This window comes from Hemiscyllium ocellatum, chromosome 1 (genome assembly GCF_020745735.1).
Source record: "Hemiscyllium ocellatum isolate sHemOce1 chromosome 1, sHemOce1.pat.X.cur, whole genome shotgun sequence".
In the NCBI taxonomy this organism is placed as follows: Eukaryota; Metazoa; Chordata; class Chondrichthyes; order Orectolobiformes; family Hemiscylliidae; genus Hemiscyllium; species Hemiscyllium ocellatum.
Window position 1 is genome coordinate 109,379,243 of NC_083401.1, and position 19,334 is coordinate 109,398,576.

Here is a 19,334-nt window from a genome sequence, read left to right on the forward strand (position 1 = left end):
CTCTTTGTAGGATATGTGGAACAGTCCATCTTCCACAACTACACTGGCACCACCCCCCATCTTTTCCTCCGTTACATCGATGACTGTATTGGCGCTGCCTCGTGCTCCCACGAGAAGGTTGAACAGTTCATCAACTTTACCAACACCTTCCATCTCGACCTCAAATTCACCTGGACTGTCTCAGACTCCTCCCTCCCCTTCCTAGACCTTTCCATTTCTATCTCGGGTGACCGACTCAACACAGACATCTACTATAAACCGACTGACTCCCACAGCTACCTGGACTACACCTCCTCCCACCCTGCCCCCTGTAAAAACTCCATCCCATATTCCCAATTCCTTCGTCTCCGCCGCATCTGCTCCCAGGAGGACCAGTTCCAATACCGTACAGCCCAGATGGCCTCCTTCTTCAAGGACCGCAGATTCCCCCCAGACATGATCGACGATGCCCTCCACCGCATCTCCTCCACTTCCTTCTCCTCCGTCCTTGAGACCCGACCCTCCAACCGCCACCAAGACAGTATCCCACCGGTTCTCACCTATCATCCCGCCAACCTCTGTATACAGCGTATCATCCGCCGTCATTTCCGCCAACTCCAAGCGGACCCCACCACCAGGGATATATTTTCCTCCCCTCCCCTATCAGCATTCCGCAAAGACCATTCCCTTCGTGACTCCCTCGTCAGGTCCACACCCCCCACCAACCCAACCTCCACTCCCGGCACCTTTCCCTGCAACCGCAGGAAATGTAAAACTTGTGCCCACACCTCCTCCCTTACTTCTCTCCAAGGCCCTAAGGGATCCTTCCATATCCGCCACAAATTCACCTGCACCTCCACACCCATCATCTATTGCATCCGCTGCACCCGATGTGGCCTCCTCTATATTGGGGAGACAGGCCGCCTACTTGCAGAACGCTTCAGGGAACACCTCTGGGACGCTCGAACCAACCAACCCAACCACCCCATGGCTCAACACTCTAACTCTCCCTCCCACTCCACCGAAGACATGCAGGTCCTTGGACTCCTCCGTCGCCAGAACATAACAACACGACGGTTGGAGGAAGAGCGCCTCATCTTCCGCCTGGGAACCCTCCAGCCACAAGGGATGAACTCAGATTTCTCCAGTTTCCTCAATTCCCCTCCCCCTACCTTGTCTCAGTCGATTCCCTTGAACTCAGCACCACCCTCCTAACCTGCAATCCTCTTCCTGGCCTCTCCGCCCCCACCCCACTCTGGCCTATCACCCTCACCTTGACCTCCTTCCACCTATCACATCTCCATCACCCCTCCCCAAGTCCCTCCTCCCTACCTTTTATCTTAGCCTGCCTGGCACCCTCTCCTCATTCCTGATGAAGGGCTCTGGCCCGAAACGTCGAATTTCCTGTTCCTTGGATGCTGCCTAATCTGCTGTGCTTTAACCAGCAACACATTTTCAGCTCTGATCTCCAGCATCTGCAGTCCTCACTTTTTACTCGAGCATGTAACTGCCTTGTTCAACTTTCTCTATATAGTTCTTTAATCTTGGTATTGGGTATGAGTCCGATTTTTTTACAACGTTGACCTTTTGATATTTCACACAAAATTGTTGAGTCCTGGGAACTAAGATGACTGGCGAACTCCATTCACTTTGACTCAGTTTGATGATATCTTGGTTGAGAATCACATCCTCTTCTTTCTGGATCTGTGTGGCTTTGAAAGGATTCAGCCTTTAGGGGCATTGTTTTATCAGAACAGCATTTGCTACTTCCACCTCAGGCACAATACTATTTGTCCTCCCCAGCCTATTCCTGAATATGTCTTCATACTGCTGTAACAAACCTTTCAACTGGGTTCTTTGCACCTGAGACATATAGTTCACTAACCTCTCCCACTCCTCAAGGACTTCCTCATTGTTTAACATGTGTTGAGGTACATCAAACTCCACAACATCTGGATTTGATTCCTCAGTCTGTGGGGCAGTAACTAACACTTGTTTCTCCTGTTCCCTCTCTCCACTATAATAAGGTTTCAACATATTCACATGACATATTGATACAGTTTTTTTTCTAACCGGCATCTTTACCAGACAGTTTACCTGACTTAACTTTTTCTGAATTTGATATGCACCACAAAACCTAGCTTTGAAGGGATCTCCTACCACTGGTGGCAATATTCATATGTCATCCGATGGGAAAACATCAGAATTTCAGAGTTTTTATCTGCTACCTGCTTCATTCTATGCTGTGCCCTCATCAGGTGCCCTCATCTCAGAAACATAATCAAAGTGTGAGATCTCTGATTTCGGTCCCTTCAGTTTCTCTTTAATTAATTTTAAAGGCCCTTTCACTTCCAGCCCAATTATTAACTCAAAGGGAGTAAACTGAGTAGATTTATTTCGGCATCTCTAAAGTCAAACAATACGAATGGGATACCTTTATCTCAATCATTCGAGCAATCCTGACTGTACGCTCTTAATGAGTCTTCAGGGTCTGATGCCACCTTTCCAAAGCACTTCAGGGTTCAGGATGGTACATACTTGATTTAAATTGCCCTATGCCAAAGCCAACCATGATTACCTCAAACAGCCTAGCAGTAAAATTAGTCTGATTGAATCTCTCTGGCTAGCACACACTGCATGAAGAAAACCATTAACTCCTCCACCACCCCTTTTGCCTTAATAATCTGAAATGGAATTGCTTCTGGTGAACTGGGAGAGTACGGTTCCCACTTTTAGTTCTTGGGAGGGGACCTGCACAATCAATTATAACCCACATGAAAGGTTCTTCAAATGCAGGAATTGGCAACAAAGGTGCTGGTTTTATTACTGCCTGCTGCTTACGTACTATTTGGCTTGTATGTCATGTACGGCAAAAGTTAACCACGCCCTTGTGCATTCCAGGCCAATAGAAATGCTTTCGTACCTTAGCCTGAGTCTTCCTTACACCTAGGTGACCTCTGACAAGTAGATCATGTGCTACCTGTAACACTTTCTGTCTGTGTGCTACCAGCAACACAATCTGGTGCACTTCTGCCCATTTCTCCTCTGCACTAGCCTGCCATGGTCTCCATTTTCACTGAAGGATTCTATCTTTAAGGTAATATCCCTCAGGAATACATTTTGATTCCTTTTCAGAGTATGCATCAATATGTAGAGAGGAACCTCGATTATCTGAAGATCAATTACCCAAGTATCAGATTATTTGAAGGAGATCTTGAAGTCCCCATAGAAATATTACATCAAAGAGCTATTTCAACCATGATCACGTCGTTTGTTTACAGTGATTAAAAATGATCTCGCCTCACTGAAATGTTGCCGAGAACAGATCTGGACATCGATGGGAGCCAGACACCATCTCCAAATGACTGACCACCCACCCGCTTTCCCTCTCCCCACACTTTTCCTGGAGTTCTAAATAGGGATGGACCCTAACCGCCCCCCCCCCCCCCCCCCCCCCGCCCCCTTCCCAGATATTCTCTCTAACATTATCCTGTACAGGGTAGAGATAAAATTTTAGAAATGTTTTAGCAAACAGTTTTGTGCGCACTATTTGGAGATTTACTGCACAAAGGCAGCAGCAGTCTTACTGTTGGTGTCCAGTCTGGCTGACCCAGAGGGGGAGGGGGGTCTGACAGGGACTGGAGAGCACGAGGTTGGGGGGACACGGGAGATGGAGTAGCTGGGGGCGTGGGCCCAGACAAGTTTCGGACAGTGGGTGGGGACGGACAGGGTTGGGGGTACAGAAGGAGTGGGGGTGCTGGTGGTTTGGATGGTTTACGAGGGCAGGCAGGATTGGGTGTGGATGGGGCAGTGTTGGAAAGTTTGGGGAACGGGGGGGTGGTGTGGGGGCAGTGTTGGACGGGTTGGGGAGTGATGTGTCGTGCGCACTGTGTTGCTACCTAGTCTCCTGAACATGGAGCAGACTTAACAAAAAGTTCTGAGCCCCAGAGGTGAAGCATTAAATTGATTAACCAAATAATCAATTATCCAAACGAAATAGTGCCTGCCCATCTCATTCGGATAATCAAGGTTCCTCTGCATATCTTTCATTGTCTCATCTTTCTGTTGTAACTCCATTAGCCTTTCAGGACTAAACACTTCTGATATTTCCTGCACTATTACATCAAACTGGGTATCTGCTTACTGAACCTAAACTCCTTCTCCTTTTTAAAAAAGGGAATACAGTGAGAACTCGCCATTTGGATACAGAACTGGCTCAAAGGTGAAAGACAGAGGGTGGTGGTGGAGGGCTGTTTTTCAGACTGGAGGCCTGTGACCAGTGGAGAGCCACAAGGATCGGTGCTGGGTCCTCGACTTTTTTACATCTACATAAATTATTTGGATGCAAGCATAAGAGGTACAGTTAGTAAGTTTGCAGATGACACCAAAATTGGAGTTGTAGTGGACAGCGAAGAGGGTTACCTCAGATTACAACAGGATATTGATCAGGTGGGCCAGTGGGCTGAGAAGTGGCAGATGGAGTTTAATTCAGATAAATGTGTGGTGCTGCATTTTGGGAAAGCAAATCTTAGCAGGACTTATACACTTAATGGTAAGGTCCTAGGGAGTGTTGCTGAACAAAGAGACCTTGGAGTGGAGCTTCATAGCTCCATGAAAGTGGAGTCACAGTTGATAGGATAGTGAAGAAGGCATTTGATATGCTTTCCTTTATTGGTCAGAGTATTGAGTACAGGAGTTGGGAGGTGATGTTGCAGCTGTACAGGACATTGGTTAGGTCACTGTTGGAATATTGCGTGCAATTCTGGTCTCCTTCTTATCAGAAAGATGTTGTGAAACTTGAAATGGTTCAGAAAAGATTTACAAGGATGTTGCCAGGTTTGGAGGATCTGAGCTACAGGGAGAGGCTGAACAGGCTAGGGCCGTTTTCCCTGGAGTATTGGAGGCTGAGGGGTGACCTTATAGAGGTTTAAAAAATTATGAGGGACATAGATAGTATAAATAGGCAAAATCATTTCCCTGGAGTGGGGGAGCCCAGAACTAGAAGGTATAGGTTTAGGGTAAGGGGGCTAAGATATAAAAGAGACCTACGGGGCAATGTTTTCACACAGAGGGTGGTATGTGTATGGAATGAGCTGCCAGAGGAAGTGGTGGAGGCTGGTACAATTACAACATTTAAGAGGCATTTGGATGGGTATATGAATAGGAAGGGTTTGGATGGATATGGGCTGGCTGTTGGCAGGTGGGACTAGATTTGGTTGGGATATCTGGTTGGTATGGATGGGTTGGACTGAAGGGTCTGTTTCCATGCTGTACATGTCTATGACTCTAAGACTCTATGATTCATTCATCTTTCTCTTCAGTTTTTACTTCATGTTATGACTTACGCTAGTGGGATCTTGTTAATACACAGTCTGGAAACAATCCAGGGTATTTTTCTTTTAACTCTTCAATTCCCTGGTCTTCTTTTGGCTTCTCCACAACAAGGGGCATTGTTCCCAACTTGGATCCTCCTAAATCATTCCCAAGAACAAACTGTATTCCTGGAACTAACACTCTGTCAATCACTCCTACTGTAACTTCCCCAGTCTTGAGTTGACTCTCCGATCTGAGTTACACAGGGGAATGCTAAATTTCTCTCCATCTATCCCACAAATTACCACACTCTCGGGTAACGGATCAGAAGAGTGCATCTAGTTCATGTTGTACTATTAGAGACTGATTAGATCCTGTATGTCTCAAAATTATAACTTCTTTCCCTTCTCCCCCTGTCCTTTATGAGTAGACTTTACCTACAGAGGCAAAGTCTTTGTACAGATCAGGTACTAACTCCATATCTAGTCCCTGCATTGGCTGTGCACTCTCCTGCAGCTCCTTGACTTTTCATGGGGTTTCCTTTGCTACTTTCACTTCTGCCATGACTTAGCCTCTTTGACTACATCTTTTCCCACAGTGCCTTTCTGTAACAATGAGCACTGTAACTTTACATGTCCCACTTTCTGGCAGTGAAAACACATTTTTCCAGTGCCCTTCTTAAACCACTGGCACTGTAATTCTCCGTGTCCCACTCCATTACAGTAAAAACACTTGAGGCCTTTCACCTCCTTTTCACCCTCTTGGGCTTCTGTTCCATCTGTAGTAAACTATTACCAGGATGCTCTCCTCTTTGTTCTGCAGTGCAAGATCTCCCTTTCTCCCAATTTCTATCCCTCACAGGATGAAATTCTTGCTAGAAGCTAAATTTCACCTTATGCACCAATGCATATTCATCTGCCATTCTGCCGCGCTCTCACTTCCTGAACTTTCTGTACGTCCACATGAATTCCGGTCACCTCTGAAAGTGAGTTTTTAAGCTCCTCCAGCCGAATAATCTCTCTTAGAGCCTCATCAGTCTTATCTATTTTTAAGACCTGCAACCAATTATGAAAATTATTATGTTCAATTCTTTTGAAATTAACATAAATCTGACCTGGTTTCTGCTTTATGTTTTTTGAACCGTGTCTACACACTTCTAGTACCAATTCATTAGCATTCAAAATACCTGTTTGACATCTAGATAATCTCTTGACCCTTCATCTGACAGCACTGCAAATACCACACTAGCTCTGCATATCAGTTTAGTTTGAACTGGCATTACTCACAAGTCCTCTGACCACTCCATCTGCTCAGCCAATTTTTCAAATAAAATAAAGAAGGCTTCAACATCTTTCTCATCAAAATGTGGTTACCTTTTAGCATATTTGTATACCTTCTCCCTTCATTTCCATCCTGTTAACTTGATTGCCCTGACAAATTTGCAACTTCTGATGTTCAAATTCTCTCTCAATTTCTCTTTCTACTTTCTTTCCCTCTTTCTTTTTCTTCTCTTTCTCTTTTCTTAGCTAAGAACCTTCTCTTTCTTTCTGTTCCTTCTCTCTTTCTCTATCTATCTTCTTCTCTCTCTCTCCTTTTCCTCTCTTTCTTGTTCTTTCTCTCTCTCTCCTTTTCTTCTCTCTTTCTCTCTTCTCACTCTTCCCTCATGGCTCTTATTTCACCTTCTTTTTCTTCTAACTCCATTGCCCTCAAATGTAATTTAAGTTTTTCTAACTCTACTGCACTTGTCTGTTTCTCTGACACACATAAGAGCCTGACCAACTCCCTTATAACGTCAGCTTTCCTTCTGTCACTAGTTAGACCCAATTCTAGCCTATCTACTAATTCTAAACATATAGCCTTTCTTTACCTTGCTAATTTTTTTTTGGCAAATTTGGGGGTCATCTTCAAACCCCAGAACCTCTTGAGCAATCTTAAGGCCCATTCCTCTCACTTTTAATTTAACCAACCACAAGTAATGAACGTTAAACAAATTGTCTCAGCTACGTTTTATTTAAAGGTCTAGGACACTAATTGGCAAGTGTTTAAATGTGCTGGGATCTTTCATACCCCAAATCTGTTCAGATCTGTATAAACCTGTCCAAATCATAGACCTGACTCCCCAAACTGATATAACACAGCGTGAACCCTTCTGTTAATTAAGCCAAACCCCCAGAAAAGCTCACCTCACTACATAATCTGTTAAAACATGAGTGATAGAGAACTCCCAAATTCCACTATTTAAAGAAAATAATATCAATTTATTCTTTAATCGAAAAGTGAATATTAAATAACAAGTATTTATAACTTTAAGCCCACCTTTATCTTAACTGTTTATTATCTGCCTCCAACTCTATAAGAACATGCTGTTCCAATAAGACACTTATTAAAATTACATCAACCTAATTTCAAAACCACACAGCGGCTATCATCGTGGGTGTCTTTCTTTTTCTGGGTGAAGATCTCCTTGGGTCATCATCTTTCTTTTTACTGTCAAGATGTTTCTTTGATCGAGAGTATTTCGAATTTCAGTTACTCTTTCTGACTTTCAAACTGCCTGCATTTTTTAACCCCCAACATTAGATTGTCTCATTGGTTCAACGTTGGCAAAACAATAAAATCAAACTCGATTGGATTTTAGTATCCTGAGGAATAATTTAAACTGATTGACTAAATTCAAATTGTTGTCAAAACAGTACTCAACTCAAGCATCTATTTCACAGCCAAATGTTGCATATTTTCAATTTTCCAACACACTCTGGGACTTCTAGTTAGTTAGCTCCCATTGCAAAACAGCATTCACTCACTCTTAAAGGTACAGTACACCTTTGTGATAATGTATATTCAAATATTAATTATCATATAGATTCAGACCAATATGTTGTATAAACTTTTCTATGTTATGTTAAGATGCCTTCCTTAACCTTCAAGGAAAATAAACATCTATTATCCTATTATCCATTATTTCTTGTTTATAGGTCACAATCATATATAGGAAAAAGTGAGGACTGCAGATGCTGAAGATCAGAGCTGAAAATGTGTTGCTGGAAAAGTGCAGCAGGTCAGGCAGCTTCCAAGGGCATGAACCCTTCTTCAGGAATGAGGAAAGTGTGCCAAGCAGGCTAAGTTGGAAATGCAATAGGTGGAAGGAGGTTAAGGTGAGGGTGATAGGCCTGAGTGGCGGTGGGGGCGGAGAGGTCAGGAAGAAGATTGCATGTTATAAGGTGGTGCTGAGTTCGAGGGTTGTGACTGAGACAAGGTGGGGGGAGGGGAAATAAGAAAACTGGAAAAATCTGAGTTCATCCCTTGTGGTTGGAGGGTTCCTAGGCGGAAGATGAGGCACTCTTCCTCTAGCCGTCATGTTGCTATGGTCTGGCGAGGGAGGAGTGCAAGGACCTGAATGTCCTTGGTGAAGTGGGAGGGGGAGTTGAAGTGTTGAGCCACGGGGTCGTTGGGTTGGTTGGTGCAGGTGTCCCAGAAGTGTTCTCTGAAACGTTCCGCAAGTAGGTGACCTGTCTCCCCAATATAGAGGAGGCCACATCGGGTGCAGCGGATGCAGTAATTGATGTGTGTGGAGGTGCAGGTGAATTTGTGGTGGATATGGAAGGATCCCTTGGGGCCTTGGAGGAAAGTAAGGGTGGAGGTGTGGGCGCAGGTTTTGCATTTCTGGTGGTTGCAGGGGAAGGTGCCGAGAGTGAAGATTGGGTTGGTGGGGGGTGTGGACCTGACGAGGGAGTTCGGGAGTCGCCACCAGGACAGAACCCCACTGGTCCTCACCTACCACCCCACCAACCTCCATATACATCGTATCATCCCTCGTCATTTCCGCCACCTCCAAATGGGCCCCACCACCAGGGATATATTTCCCTCGCCTCCCCTATCAGCGTTCCAAAAAGACTACTCCCCCGTGACTTAGCCAGACACGATGGACCAAGAGATAGAAACCGAGAAAAAAGCAACGAGCCAAATTTGAACAGGTCCCTGGATTAAACCCATCCTCTTAAATGTTGCAATTTTGATGAATAATGTGAACTTCGAATGTGAAGTGCCTATCTTTTTCAGATGCTTATCTTTTTATTTTCAACACTAAAGATTTTACTTTAATTTTTCATTGTATATTCATTTTGTTTGTGTCAGCCCATTATTATTTAATGGTATGCAGTTGGAGGAATTTGCTCAAAATGCATGTCTTGACCTGCATAATACTGTAATTCAGTTGAAATGACACATTTTTGAATTTTGTAATGATTGGCATTTTGTTCTTTAGAATTTCATTAAACAGAGTGAACGCATAAAAAACAAAGTTGAATGATTTAACCTGCAGCAGGCTGGTCACTTATATAACTACATAAAACAGGGTCAGAAGAAAATAGAAATGAAATGAAGTGAATTTTGATGCAACACTGAATTGCAGTCGTCATTTAATCTCCATCCAGACAAGATAATGGTATCTCTAAATTTCATAGGAACCCAACAGACTAATTCATTCATGCAATCTACAAAACAATATAAAACTAGAATTCAGATGGTTATATTAATGCAAAATGAAGTGTTGTATTTTGCATGCTGCAAGATGTGAACATTTTGGTGTGAGTAGCACAAATAAGAAAGCAAAGGTAGACAAAAGTCAAATAAAGAGTATATCCAATACACTCACACTTCTTTCCAGGGTGTGACTTTTTGAATACATCCACTAACACTAAAAATAAATAAAAGGATTAGATTCAAAATCAAAAGAATATATGAATGGCATCTCATTGGGGCATGAGCAATGTGGGCTATGGTGAGAGATTTGTGGCAGAATCATAAGAGGAGTCTGGTAAGGTTTACTTCATTGTTCGGAATGTTCACATTTTAATATATTTGCCTGTGATGAGGCAAATTTCTTGTTAGATAGCAGTAAGTTGGCATTTAAAGGGAATTATTACCTGTTAAACACCACAACTTACTCATTAATATTCAGCTTCCCATCTTACTAAATGTAACAAATGAGCTAGACATCAAGAATTCTCAAAATAGAAATCAGAGCAGGTACTTGATATCATAAGCTTGCCTCTTGCTCCAAATGAACTCTATGTTGGCTCTGGTCACATGCAAACTCTGCCTGCAGACATCGGCATTTGACATGTGCCAACTCTAAGTACCTTCATGACACACAATCATTTACAGGATACCTCCACAATTCAGTGTTGTATCTAAGGCTACAACAGGAAACATCATTGTCATACAGTTGCAAGGACACTATGCTCTCAGCAACAATTATCCAACTCTCAAACTGGACCAGGCTGCATCTCCAGGCTGTTCACAAGTTATCTGAGCATTCATTCACTCTGAGTTACTTAGATGTCCACAATATCCCTGCCTGGCATTGCTTTGTATGGCTTTGCTTCATTACACTTTGGCACCTTGGGCAAAGGAAGAAGCTTCACAATACTGCTGTGTTGTCATGCAGTTTCATGTAGACATAAAGCAAGGAAGCTTGTCGTAGTTTTCAGCAACCTTTAATCAAACCAAAGTGGGTAGCTTTTGGTCCGATGTTCATGGCACATTAAGCCAAGGACAGCATCTGGTATCAAGACATTTGGACGCTTGGTCAGTTAGCTCGGAGCAAGTTAGTAAGCAGCACAGATAGATTATAGAGTTAGTGCTATCAGGGGATGAGGTCGGTGACGATGAGTGAGGAAGCTGTTGCAAATAATAAGAGCATGGGCCTTGGTGGAAGGTGGGTGCAGTAGCAGGGAAAGAATGAATGTGAGGTATCAGAGAGAAGGTGGCACTGCTCTGGTTGAGTGGAGAAGGTCATTCTTTCTACAGTATTGTGCACTCCGCCAGAAGACTATGACTGCACCATTTTGTGTGGAAAACTTGGACAAGGCTGACATGATCTAATATCATGACCTTCACTGGTGGCCTTGTGAACAGAAGAATGGTTTGGGTTTGCATCACCCCATCCAGCAGGACCTCCCTGTTTCTGTGGCTTACCAACTCACCCTTAGCTGCCAGGTCCACCACAAATATCAGGAACTATGCAGGGCACATTTGGAGTGACAATGGTTGCCCAGGTGCACTGCAAGCTTTTAAAATGGTGTGCGTGGATGGGATGCCAATCTTTTGGCAGATATCTGTTGAGTGGTGAGCTGTTTTGGAATGTCAAATGACAAGATGGGGATCAAATTGGATAAGAGGGGCTCCATGGGGATAGGGTAGGTAAATACTGAGGCAAATTTGGTAAGATACTGTTAGTCAAAGAAAAGTGATGGCCAATAAAAGTAAGATTCAGTCCATAATCTCTAGACAAACAACTCAGTCCAATATCCAAACAAATAAATGGATTTTCATCCTGAATTCTAAGAAATGCTTTTAAAAATGTTATTTCGTGTCATTCCCACATTTCTAGAGAATGTTTAGGAGAGAGTTGTATTTTTGACCTATTTCTTTCATTTCTTTTAAAACAAAATAAACCACAATTTACAGACATAAACTATGGCCAGTTTGTGTAGCATTGATTTCTGTTCCTTTTTTAAAATCTATCTTCCAGAATGATTCTTTTAATTTACCATTCACAGAGAAATTATAGATTGAAGTGCCAAGTAGATTGACAGATCTCCCTTGGTAGTGCTCACAGTGAGTTGTTGGCCATAATTGTTTTTTACAGCAGTCGAAGTGTCTATGCCATGTAGGAGGTGACATCAGATTTAAGATGATTGATTTTAATTAAATTGTATTTGGATTAAATGATAATCTAGAATTTCAATGGGTGCTTGTGGGAATTAAACTCATGACTTTTCCCTGATGTCATTTTCTTAATTAGTACAAATTTAATTTTTATCTTTTATCAGTTACAAGATTTGCAAGTATGTAACAGGATGGAAAGTTAGAGAAATAAAAGCAGAGTTTTTAGGTGTGCAGCTTCATCACCAGAAGTATGGCAGAGTGGAACTTCATTCACCTATACTCTTAACGCATAACTTCACCAAGATCATGATAAATGCATCATTTTAATCATGGGGAGTGTGGCTAATCTTTTAACAGCTTCATTGAGCTACACACCCTGCAGTCGCAATGATATTTTAGTCAGGTACTATCCATGGAAACATGGCCTACATCTTAAGCTTACTGACTTTCAACAAAAAAGATACTGCTGGAAAGCTGAAATAAAATGAAAACCTACCAGAAATACTCAACTGGTCAAGTAGCATCTGTGAAGTGAGGAACAGAGTTAATGAGAAACTGGAACCCAAATAGTTTCTATGTCCCAAGCCTCCACAACTTTACTCATACAGCAGCACGTTTAACCTGCAGTGGCCCAATTGGGTGTGAAACAGTCTTGTTGTCTAATTAGAGCTATTGAGGGCCTCAAAGAGGCAGGATCTCGCTGCCTGCCTGGTGCTGGCAACAAAAGCAGGGAGCAGCCATGGTGGGGGCTGCTGTTAACTGGCTGAAGACAGAGCAGCATAAACAGGGCTGGAAGGGGCCATGAAGGACAAATAAATGTCCATCACTCACACTGACACAAGTAGGTCTCAGGGACAACAAGTGCAAAAACAAAGACAGACAAAGTTTGACTGGTCTAATGAACAAGATGGCTACGCAGTAAGTTGCAACAGCTGTGTAACTTCTCAAAATTTACACCTGGGAGTACACTTAACAGATTATTTCAGGATCACAAGGACAAAAATTTAGTGGCAATTGGGTCTCCCATTTGCTTATCTTCACGATGCCTTTGGAAATGGCAAACTATCCAGGAAGCATTAGGATACTGAGATGAACTACAATACTATCATAGAATCATAGAATCCCTACAGTATGGACACAGGCCCTAACAAGTCCACACCGACCCTCCAAAGAGTATCCCACCCAAACCTATTCACTTTTACTCCACATTTACCCCCAACTAATGCACCTAACCTACACATCCCTGAACATGATGGGCAATTTTGCATGGCTAATTCACCTAACCTCCACATCTTTGGATTGTGGGAGCAAACTGGAGCACCTGGAGGAAACCCACGCAGACATGGGGAGAATGTGTAAACTCTATGCAGACAGTTGTCCTAGGCTGGAATCAAACCTGGGTCCTTGGTGCTGTGAGGCAACAGTGCTAACCACTGAGCTACTCTGCTACCATTTATCATTTTTAAATCTTATCCACAGTGTTCCCATCTCCACAGCCTTTTAACTTTGGGGGTTGGGGTTGAAATAGACCAGCTTGGGATACTGTAGGTCTTCTCATAATCTTGACGCCAATGTACATTTGATTAATGTAATTTGTTATGGCACCTTCTTCCTAAGAATCACTTGCTGGCAATAAATGGTTGGTATTTCAATACATACAATATGGGCATTTTTGCTTAATACCACAAGGTAACAGTAGTGCTAATTCCAAAGGGACTGGGCACAGTACATAATATTTACATTTTTAAAGACTTTAGGGCATTACGAACTACTCATATGCCAGTTGGCACTGCAGATGCTGACCAGTGAAATAGCTCACTGAGAAACTCATGGAAGCAGTGAATAGGGAGAAACAAAACTCAATTATAAAGGGTTTTATTTTGGGCTTTGTCAGAAGCAATTCTAAGCAGAAGCTAATCACACCTGACTGTTGCAAATTCTTTCAGGAACTGAGGACCTATTAGAGCAGATCTGTCTCAGTGTTCAGCTTCAAAGGAAAATGGGGCATCAAAATGCCTTCTAAAAAATTAAAAATCACGACTTGGGAAAGCAAAAACCTTTAACTAGTAGTGCAGAATGGGTAGAGAAGACTCAAAGTTGAAAGGAGTACTTACAGCTTACAAGTACTGTCACCAAAGCGAGTGGATCCTATGATGTATGGCTGCAGTAGGGACATCAAGGGACACAGAAGTTACCAAAACCTCAGACCCAGCACCAAACATGTAGTGAAGCCAGAATCAAGGCAACAGAGGAACAATTTTAAAGTGTAAACAGACAGATTTTAACACAATATCCCCACATGGAATTTTGTTAGTCTTACTAACAAAGATTAACAAAGGTTTAAACTAGAGTGGCAGGGGGGCTGGGAACCAGAGCAACAGGTCAGCAAGTGAAGAGATTGAGGGGAAGGGAGATGTTATGACTAGTCAATCTGAAAGGAAGGAACATCGGAAGTACAAGTAGTAAGTTTACAGATTACACTAAAATTGGAGGTGTAATGGACAGCGAACAAGGTTATCTCAGAGTGTAATGGAGATCTTGATCAGCTGGGCCAGATGGAGTTTAATATAGATAAATGTGAGATGCTTCATTTTTGAAAGGCAAATCAGGGCAGGACTTACGCACTTAATGGTAATGTGGTGGGGAGTGTTGCTGAACAAAGATACCTTGGAGTGGAGTTACAGGTAGATAGGATAGTGAAGAAGACATTTTGCATGCTTGCCTTTATTGATCAGGCATTGAGCACAGGAATTGGGAGGTCATGTTGCTGCTGTACAGGACATTGGTTAGGCCACTTTTGGAATATTGTGTGCAATTCTGATCTCCCTGCTATAGGAAGAACATTGTGAAACTTGAAAGGGTTCAGAAAAGATTTGTGAGGATGTTGCCAGTATTGGAAGGTTTGAGCAATAGGGAGAGACTGGATAGGCTAGGGCTGAGGGGTGACCATATAGAGGTTTATAAAATCATGAGGGGCATGGATAGAGTAGATCGGCGAGGTGTTTTCCCCAGGGTAGGGGAGTTCAAAACTAGAAGACCTAGGTTTAAGATGAGAAGGAAAGATACAAAAGGTACCTAAGGGGCAATGTTTTTATACAGAGGATGGTGCATGAATGGAATGAGCTGCCAAAGGAAATGGTGGAGGCTGATATGATTACATCATCTAAAGGCATCTGGATGGGTACATGAACAGGAAGAGTTTAGAGAGATGTAGGCCAAATGCTGGTAAATGGGACTAGATTTACATAGGACATCCGGTTGATATGAATGAGTTGGACTGAAGGGTCTGTTTCCATGCTGTATATCTCCATGACTCTGTAACTCTATGACAGGCAGGAACAGCTCAATGAACACAATGGGTCTGATGACCTGAAGTGTGTTTACTTCAATGCAAGGAGTGTTATGGGAAAGGCAGATGAGAGTTGAATCTGAATCAGGACATGGGACTATGATGTTGCAAACATTACAGAGACCTGATTGAGATCAGGACAGGATTGACTGTTCAACATTCCAGGGATTTGATGTTTTAGAGGGGGAGCTAAAAGAGGTGGAGGAGTTGCATTACTAATCAGCGAGAATGTCACATCTGCATTCAGAGTGGGCATACTGGAGGGCTCAACCACTGAAGCAATATGGGTAGACCTCAAAACTAAGATGGATGCAATCACTCTGATGGGATTACACCACAGGCCACCCAAGATGTTGATGAACAGGTAAGTAGGCAGATCATGGTTAGTTGTAAAAACAACAGCATTGTCATTGTGGATAACTTTAACTTCCATATTACTGATTGGGACTTCCTTAGAGCAAAGGGCTTAGATGGAGCATTATTTGTCAGGTACATCCAATAGGGTTTCTTGAAACATTGTGTGGATGGTCCAACTAGAGGAGAGGCCATACTATACCATGTATTGGCAAATGAGCCTGGCCAGGTGACTGACCTTTCTGCGTGGGAGAGCACTTTGGATACAGTAATCACAACTCCTTAAGTTTTAAGATAGCCATGAATAAAGATAAGTCAGGACTTTGCATAAAGATACTAAATTGATGGACGGTAAATTGTCACTATTAGGCAGGAACTAGAGAGTGTTAATTGGGAGGAGATGTTATCAAGCTAGTTCACATTTGACATGTGGGAGTTGTTTACATGCCTGCTGATCAGAGATCAGGACCAGCATGTTCCAGTAAGGAGGAAGAGCAAGGATGACAGGGTAAAGGACCCTCAGATAAAGAGTGACAAAATGAGAAAATGAGCATACATAAGGTTTAGAAAGTGAAAATCAGACATGGCCCATGAGGAATATAAAGAAAGCAGGAACAAACAAGCAGGAAATTAGGAGAGCAAGGAGGGGCCATGAATATGTCCTTGGTGAGGAGGGCTAAAGAGAATGCCAACCAATTTATACATACATTAAAAGCAAGAGCCTAACTCGGGAAATAGTAGGAACACTCAAGGATAAAAGGGGGAACTAGTGCTTAGAGGCAGACGATATGGCTGAGATCCTAAATGAGTACTGGCATTGGTATTCACCCAGGAGAAAGATATAGGGGATAGTGAGATTAGTGCGGGGCATACTAATATGCTAGGGCATTCTGAGGTCAAGAAAGAAGTGGTGTTGGGTGGGTAAGGTGGGTAAGAGCACAGGGCCCAATGGGATTTGCCCCAGATTATTGAGAGAGACAAGAGAGGGGATTGCTGTGGATTTGACCAAAATCTTTGTATCCTCTCTAGTGTGATGAAGCTGTTCCTTTACCAAGGTTACATTGTCCATGGCTTTTCTTTTAAGAGAGAGGTCATAAACAAAACAAACTCTGAAAAGTCTAGGGGTTGAAGGGTTTTAGGGCCAATTTGATAATAGCTGACAGAGACTGCCTCAGGCAGAAGGCTTTCAACGGTAACAAGAAACATTTGTAAAATGAAAGTGAGGTGGCTGGTTCTCCCAGCTCAACTTTTCTCTGGTTTGGTTTGGTTTTTAGCAGTAGTGTAGAAAAAAGCTGCTGGACCTAAAGAAGTAGGTCCAGGCTGGTACTCTCTGTCCTGTGAGAATCTGTGTTTGATTTTACCTTTTGTGCCAAGGGGTGTTTAGGGGATTGTTGCAAGTATTTGGAACAGCATCATTAAGTTGGGAAGTTCTGTTGTGTTTTCAGAGAGGTTAAGTTATTCGGTATTTTGTTTTTTTGAAGTTTGTGTTTCATTCCGTAATCTTGTAAATAAGTTCTGTTTTGTTTAAAACTAAGTGGTTTGACCAACAGCATTTCGCCTGGACTACTCTCTTTATACCTGCTTAATACAGCTAGCAAAGTTAAGGCCTGGGCTACCTTCTTGAAATGTTTTGAGGGCTCTGGCCTGGTCCATAACACCAGCTACTGGAAAGGTCGTGAGATCTGGCAAATAGCTAATGCTGTTCCTCTAACATCATATGGATATTCCAGAAAATTATACACCAATGAGGCTCACATTGGTGTTAGGGAAGCAATTGGAGAGGATTCGGAGGTATAGGATTTAAGTGCATTCGGAAAAGCATGGCCTAATTAGGGACAGTCAGCATAGCTTTTTGCTGGGCAGGGCATGTCTTACTAACTTAACTGATCTTTTTTGAGAAGGTGGAGAAGGTGGTCAATGAAGGTAGAGCAGTGTTTGTTGCTTACTTGGATTTTAGTAAGGCTTTTAACAAGGTCCCTCATGATAGACCCGTTGAGAAGATTAAGATGCATGGGATCCATGGTGACTTGGCCATTTGTCTTGCTCATTTAAGACTGAGGGTAGTGGTGGAAGTGTGTTTTTCTGTCTGGAAGTCTGTGACTGGTGGTATTCTGCAGCGAACTATACTGGGACCTCTGTTGTTTGTGATTTATAAAATAACTTGGATGAAAATGTAGACGAAAGCTTTCAGATGAAACAAAATTCATCGGAGTTGTGGTTAATGTAGATAGTTGTCAAATGACGCAGTGGAACAGGGATTAGTTTCAGATATGAGTGGAGAAATGGCAGATGGTGTTTAATCTGGGAACATGTGAGGTGTTGCACTTCAGGGTTTCAATATTAAGGGAAAGTATTCAGTTAGTGGCCGGACCCTTGACTGCATTGATGTATAGAGGGATCTTAGGGTTCAAGTGCACAGCTCTCTGAAAGTGGCCACTCAAGTAGATAGGGTGGTAAAGAAGGCATATGGTATAATTGCTTTTATTGGTTGGGGAATAGAGTACAAGAGTCAGGATATCATGTTGCAGCTTCATAAAACTTCACTTAGGCTGCGCTTCAGAGTATTGCGTTCAATTCTGGTTGGAAGGATGTGAAGACTTTGGAGAGGGTGCAGAAAAGGTTGTACCAGGATGAGAGAGTATGAGCTTAGGGAGAGGCTGGACAGAGCTGTTTCTCTGGAGTGGCAGAATCTGAGGGTAAACCTGATAGAAATTCATAAAATAATGAGAGGCATAGATAGGGTTGATGGTCAGAATCTTTTTACCAGAGGTGAAACGTTTAATACTAGAGGGCATGCATTTAAAGTAAAAGGGAAGGAGTTCAAAGGAGGTGTGAGAGGCAAGTTTTTTTTTATACAGAGAGCGGTATGTACCTGGAACATGCTGCCAGGAGTGGTGGGAGTTGGAGTCAGAATTGATCGGGCCACTTAAGGGAGTTTAGACAAACACATGAATAAACAAGGAAAGGAGAAGTATGGATCAAGGCAGGTGGAAGGGATTAGTTTAATTTGGCAACATCTTCAGCATAATATTGTGGGCTGATAGTCCTGCTCCTTGTCTGTGCTGTTCTAGTTCTAATGAGATAGTAAGAAGACTATTGAAGCTGTAATGTGTAAGATGTGTTAATTAGACCACAGGTCAGACAGGAAATACTTATTAAGACCACTGGCACGAGGCTTTGATTGGGTGAGTCATGGAGATGGATTGACATTGCTTTTTGAGATGAGATAAGTAGGTTATTGTTCACAAAAATGCAGGAAATCTCCACTTTGATTTCTAAATGTCAGAAAGTCCGCAGTAAGCAGCATTGAGGTACAGCATAGCCCCGATGTAAAGTTTAAATCTTTGAAAGAAGGGGAATTCAATAAAAAGCATTGCTACACTGAAAAGTTTAAAAGCAAAGGGAAATAAATCACCATTTGAATAATGATGAAGTAAGAAGATATTTGGGAAAGAGAATAAAAAGCAGCTTTGAGATATTGCAGAAGTTAAAGTTTTTAAAAAAAAAATCAGAGTAAATTATTACTTTACGAAAAATTGTTAGGAGAAACAATACTGATTGGCAAATTTTATTTCAGTCATAGCTGTCTAACATACAAGAATGGATGTCTTGTAGGAAACAGTTCTTCAGAATTGCAGATACAGAATTGCTGTCAAATTTGACACTC